The sequence below is a fragment of the Rhinopithecus roxellana genome, chromosome 1 (assembly GCF_007565055.1).
Source record: "Rhinopithecus roxellana isolate Shanxi Qingling chromosome 1, ASM756505v1, whole genome shotgun sequence".
Classification (NCBI taxonomy): domain Eukaryota; kingdom Metazoa; phylum Chordata; class Mammalia; order Primates; family Cercopithecidae; genus Rhinopithecus; species Rhinopithecus roxellana.
This window is the reverse complement of record NC_044549.1, coordinates 105,360,265-105,365,708: the sequence shown is the minus strand read 5'-3', so window position 1 is coordinate 105,365,708 and position 5,444 is coordinate 105,360,265.

The following is a 5,444-nucleotide window of genomic DNA, read 5'->3' as shown; positions in this document are numbered from 1 at the left end:
TTTTAGTAGAGATGGGGTTTCGCCATGTTGGTCAGACTGGTCTGAAACTCCTGACCTGAGGTGATCCACCTGCCTCGGCCTCCCAAAGTGCTGGGATTACAGGCATGAGCCACCACACCCAGCCAAGATGAATTTCTTATATGTAGCATATACGTCATGCATGTGAGTACGTCAAAAAAATTCTTTTAGAAAATATTTCTGTTTCAACTGATGTGTTTATATTTGATATAATTTTTGATATTGGAATTAGTTCTATAGTTGCATCATTGTACTCTGCTTAAGCCCTTATTTCTTATTCCTCTATTGCCTGCCTGCCTTTGGATTATCTGAATAATTTTTAGTATTCCGGTTTTGTTTTTCCATTACAGTTTTGACTATTTTTTTTTTACTTTATTTTAAAAAATGACCTTTCTAGAGATTACAATATGCATTTCTAACTTTTCACAGCTTACATAGACTTAATAGTCAATTCCCTTATATAGAACATAGATATTTTTCAACCACATAGGTTCCTTTACCCTTAATGCTTTATATTGCCATGTGTATTGTATTTATATATATATTAACATTTTTAGACATCTTAACACATTTTGCTTCAAACAGTTATAATTATTTTAACAATTTTAGGGCAGATTATAATATATTGTATTTACTCAGTTGATCTTCCTTGATTTCTGAAGTTCCAGATTTCTCTGTGGTATCATATCTTTTTGGCCTGACAAAATTCCTTCAGCATTTCTTTTTAGAACAGATCTGCTTGTGATAAATTGTTCTAATTTTCCTTCTTGTATGTGATACTGTCTCTATTTTTCCTGTATATTTTGCATTTCTAAAGTATATTTCCATTGTGTATAAAATTCTAGGCCATCTAGTCTTTTATGTGTGTGTGTATGTGTGTTTGTGTATGTGTGTGTGTCAGAGAGAGAGAGAGAGGGTTTTGCCATGTTGCCTGGGCTGATCTTGAACTCCTGGGATTAAGCAATTCATCCACTTCAGCCTCCCAAAGTTCTGGGATTACAGGCATGAGCTACAGCGACTGGCCTATTCTTTTTCTTTATCTTTGGTTTTCAACAGTTTTATTATTATTTGTCTGAAAGTAGTTTTATTTGAGTTTATCCTTTTTGAGTGTTGTCAAGCTTCTTAGATTTGTAAATACATACCTGTCAGCAACTTTGGGGAGTTTCTAGTCATTATTTCATCAAATATGTTTTCTATGACAGTATTTCCCCTCTCTTCCTTTGGCTACAATGACACAAATGTTATGTGTTGGATATTGTCTCATGGGTCCTTAGATATGCTATATTTTATTTAAATTTATATTTTTCAGATTATATAATGTCATTGACCCTTTACTTGGTCATCTACATTTATTATTATTATTATTATTATTATTATTATTATTATTATTTGAGATAGAATCTAGCTCTGTCGCCCAGACTGGAGTGCAGTGGCACGATCGTGGCTCACTGCAACCTCTGTCTCCCAGGTTCACACAATTCTCCTGCCTCAGCCTCCTGAGTAGCTGGGATAACAGGCACGTGCCACTACACCTGGCTAATTTTTGTATTTTCAGTAGAGACGGGGTTTCACCTTGTTGGTCAGGCTGGTCTTGAACTGCTGACCTTGTGATTCACCTGCCTTGGTCTCCCAAAGTGCTGGGATTACAGGCGTGAGCCACCGCACCCGGCCCATCCACATTTTATTGTTAAGCCCATCCAGTGGATTTTATTTCAGATAATTTTTTCTAGTTCTAAAATTTTTATTGTTATTTTTATATTTGCTATTTATTTCTTGAGAATGGCTATTATTCCATTCATTTTCAGATAATTCATCTTTATCTTGTAGAGGATGATTATAATAGTTGCTTTAAGATTTTTGATTTCACATTTGTAACCTCTCAAATTTTCATCTGTTGTTTATGTTTCCCTTAGGGAAATGCCTCATTTGTCTTGTTCTTTTTATGACAACCAATTATAAATTGTATCCTAAGCATTTTGACTTTTGTTATGAGATCCTGAGACCTTTTAAATTTCTTTGGAGAATATTGGGCTTTTATTGTTGTAATTGTTTTGTTTGGGGAGGCAATCAACCAAGTTAGCTATAGACTGAATGATTTGCCTTTCTTTCAAGGAAAGTGATTCCAATGTCAACTCAGTTGTGAAAGCTTTTCCTGTTGCTGTTTGTGTGCCTCCGCCATGCTTCTTTGATTTGGCTAAACACTGCAGTTTGCAGGTGGGATCAGACTAATTTTTTTTTTTTTTTTAATTTGCAGAATCTGGGAAGAGTTTTCTGCCGTTATCTCTTCTCTGGGATTTCCTCCACATTCTTGGCTCCCAAGATCCTTTTTTTGGCCAGGATTCTTTTTCTGGCTAAGAGTAGTTTTATTTAGGGTTTTAGTCATCTGTGATGTTATGCAGTTTCATATAACTGGGTCTGCCTTCAGGGTGAAGTTTTTAAAGAAAAGAAAAGAAAACATAGCCAATGGTTCTTTTGTACCCTTTGTACACGAGCGGCCCCTTTTCACAGTTACTCTGGCCAGAGAGTCTTTGCTCAGGGTTTTACATGCTTGGACCTCCATCACAGTGAAAAAACATCTCCTTCAATGGAACTGACCTTGGAGCATAAAGGGAGAGGAAAAAGAGAAAAAATAATAAAATGAAAATGGGAATTACCTATCTCCCCCTATACACACTCTGATGCACAGCATACATGTTAACCAATCCTATAGCTAGAAAAGGAGGATTTCTCTTGAAATATTTGCTTTCATCTCCTTCTCTGTCATTCTGGGGCTTAGTCCGATCTCAGACCAAAGCCAGAAGACAAAAGAAAAAACTGTGAAACTCACCCTCTCTTATGAATTTCTATTCAAGTTTTAACTTCCCTCCTCAACACATGTCCTTTTGTTTACTTTTCAGTGTAGGCTGGTAGTGTTTTTATATGGTGTGCAGAAATTTTAGTTATAATTGGCTAAAAGGTTGTCTTTGAAAGGTTTACTCCATCTTGTCTGGAACCGAAAGTCACCAGAATCATTAATTGTAATAACCCCATTACAGATAAGACTCAATAATTAATAAACATATCTATCATGAGTATATTCTTCAAGTCTCTGATAAAAATAAATTCATAAGAAAATATTGAAATCCATAAATATATTTGCATGAGATTAGTATATCTTTGTTAAAGATAGTCATGAAGGCTGGGCACGGTGGCTCACACCTGTAATCCCAGCATTTTGGGAAGCTGAGGCAGATGGATCATTTGAGGTCAGGAGTTCAAGACTAGCCTGGCCAACATGGTGAAACCCCATCTCCACTAAAAATACAAAAATTAGCCAGGCAGTAGTGGCCCATATCTGTAATCCCAGGTGCCCAGGAGGCTGAGGCAGGAGAATTGCTTGAGCCTGGGAGGCAGAGGTTGTGGTGAACCGAGACCATGCCACTGCACTCGAGTCTGGGCAACAGAGTGAGACTCTGTCTCAAAAAATATATATATTCAAGAAGACTGCAGCATAAAACTGCTTTATGGTAAATTTGAATATTTTTTCATTCCATGAATATATTATTTGGAAAATCATCTTTGGTAAGTTGATTATCTAGTAACTTGAGCTTATGGTTGTTGGGAAAACAAAGTAAAAGCATGTATGGGACTTACATTCAGGGTTATTTCTCTTTTGGTAAATAAATAAAATCAAGTGAGGGAAGAAGAAAATGAATGTCTCTTTTAATTTCTTGCCATAATGTTGAGTACAACCACTCATTTCATCTCCTAACTTAGCCTACTATTAACAGATAATAGGTATAACTATAACTGAAGGAAATGCAAATGGAGGTAAAATAAGTAAAAAATGGAGGTGTGATACTACTCTTGAGAGCAGGTTAAGAATCAACAGATGGGTTGTTAAAAAGTCAAATGAAAAATCTACAAGATATCGGATATTTTTTTGCATACAACACCAAGGCATGATCCACGAAAGAAATAATTGATAAGTTGGACTTCATTAAAATTAAAAACTGCCGCTTTGTGAAAGATAAGAGAATTAGAAGACAGGCCCAGACTGAGAAAATATTTACAAAAGATATATCTGATAACAAACTGTTATACAAAATACACAAAAAGCACTTAAAACTCAACAATAGAAATAAACAATCTGGCTGGGCACAGTGGCTTACACCTGTGATCTCAAAACCTTGGGAGGACAAAGTGGGAGGATCACTTGAGCTCAGGAATTCCAGACCAGCCTGGGAAACACAGCAAGACCCCATATCTATAAAAATTAAAAAGAAAAAAAAGGAAAACAAACAATCTTATTAAAATGTAAGTTAAAGATCTTAAGAGACACCTTAACAAATAAGTTATACAATTGGCAAATAAGCACATGCAATAATACTCCACTCATCTGTCATCAGGGAAATGTAAACAAAAGCAACAATGAGATACTACTACACACAAAAAATCCAGAACACTGGCAACACCACATGCTGGTGAAGTTGTGCAACATCAGGCACTCTCATTCATTGATGGGAATTTAAAATGGTACTGCTACTTTGGCAGTTTCTTACAAATCTAAACATATTCTTACTATACAACCCTGCAATCATGCTCCTTGGTATTTAACCTAGAGGAGTTGAAAAGATGTCCACACAAAAGCCTATACAGAGATGTTTATAGCAGCTTTATTCATAATTACCCCAACTTGGAAGCAACCAAGATATTCTTCAGTAGGTGAATGAATAAATAAACTATCGTAGTCCAGACAATGGAATATTTTTCAGTGCTAAAATGAAATGAACTACCAAATCAGGAAAAGACACGGAAGAACCTTAAATTTGTATTAGTAAGTGAAAGAAGTAAATATGAAAAGGCTACATATTGTAGTATTTCAACTATATGATATTCTGGAAAAGGCAATAGTATGGAGATGGTAAAAGACCAGTGGTTGCCAGTGATTAGGTATAGGGGAGGAGGGATGAATAAGTGGAGCAGTGAGAATTTTTAGAGCAGTGAAAATACTCTGTGTGATAATACAAAGGTGGACACATGTCATTATACATTTGCCCAAACTCATACAATGTCCATATCAAGAATGAACCCTAATTCAAGCTGTGAACTTGGGTAATTCTGATATGTCAGTGTAGGTTGACAAATTGTAAAATGTACCACTCCAGTGGGGAATATTAATAATGGGGAGAGGCTAAGCATGCCTGGGGGCAGGGTGCATATGAGAAAGCTCTGTAACTTCCTTTTATTTTGCTATGAGCTTTCCACTGCTCTAAAAAAATAGCCTTAAGAAAACATAAATGACTCACACATCTCCCTAATTCCACAAATGTATCCTGCAGGATAAATTTTCCCTACAAAATATCTCTTCTGTGTCTTCATTTCCTCTGTCATTTTCCCAGACTAATATCCCATCAATCTGCAACAGAATTGTCTGAAAAACTTTC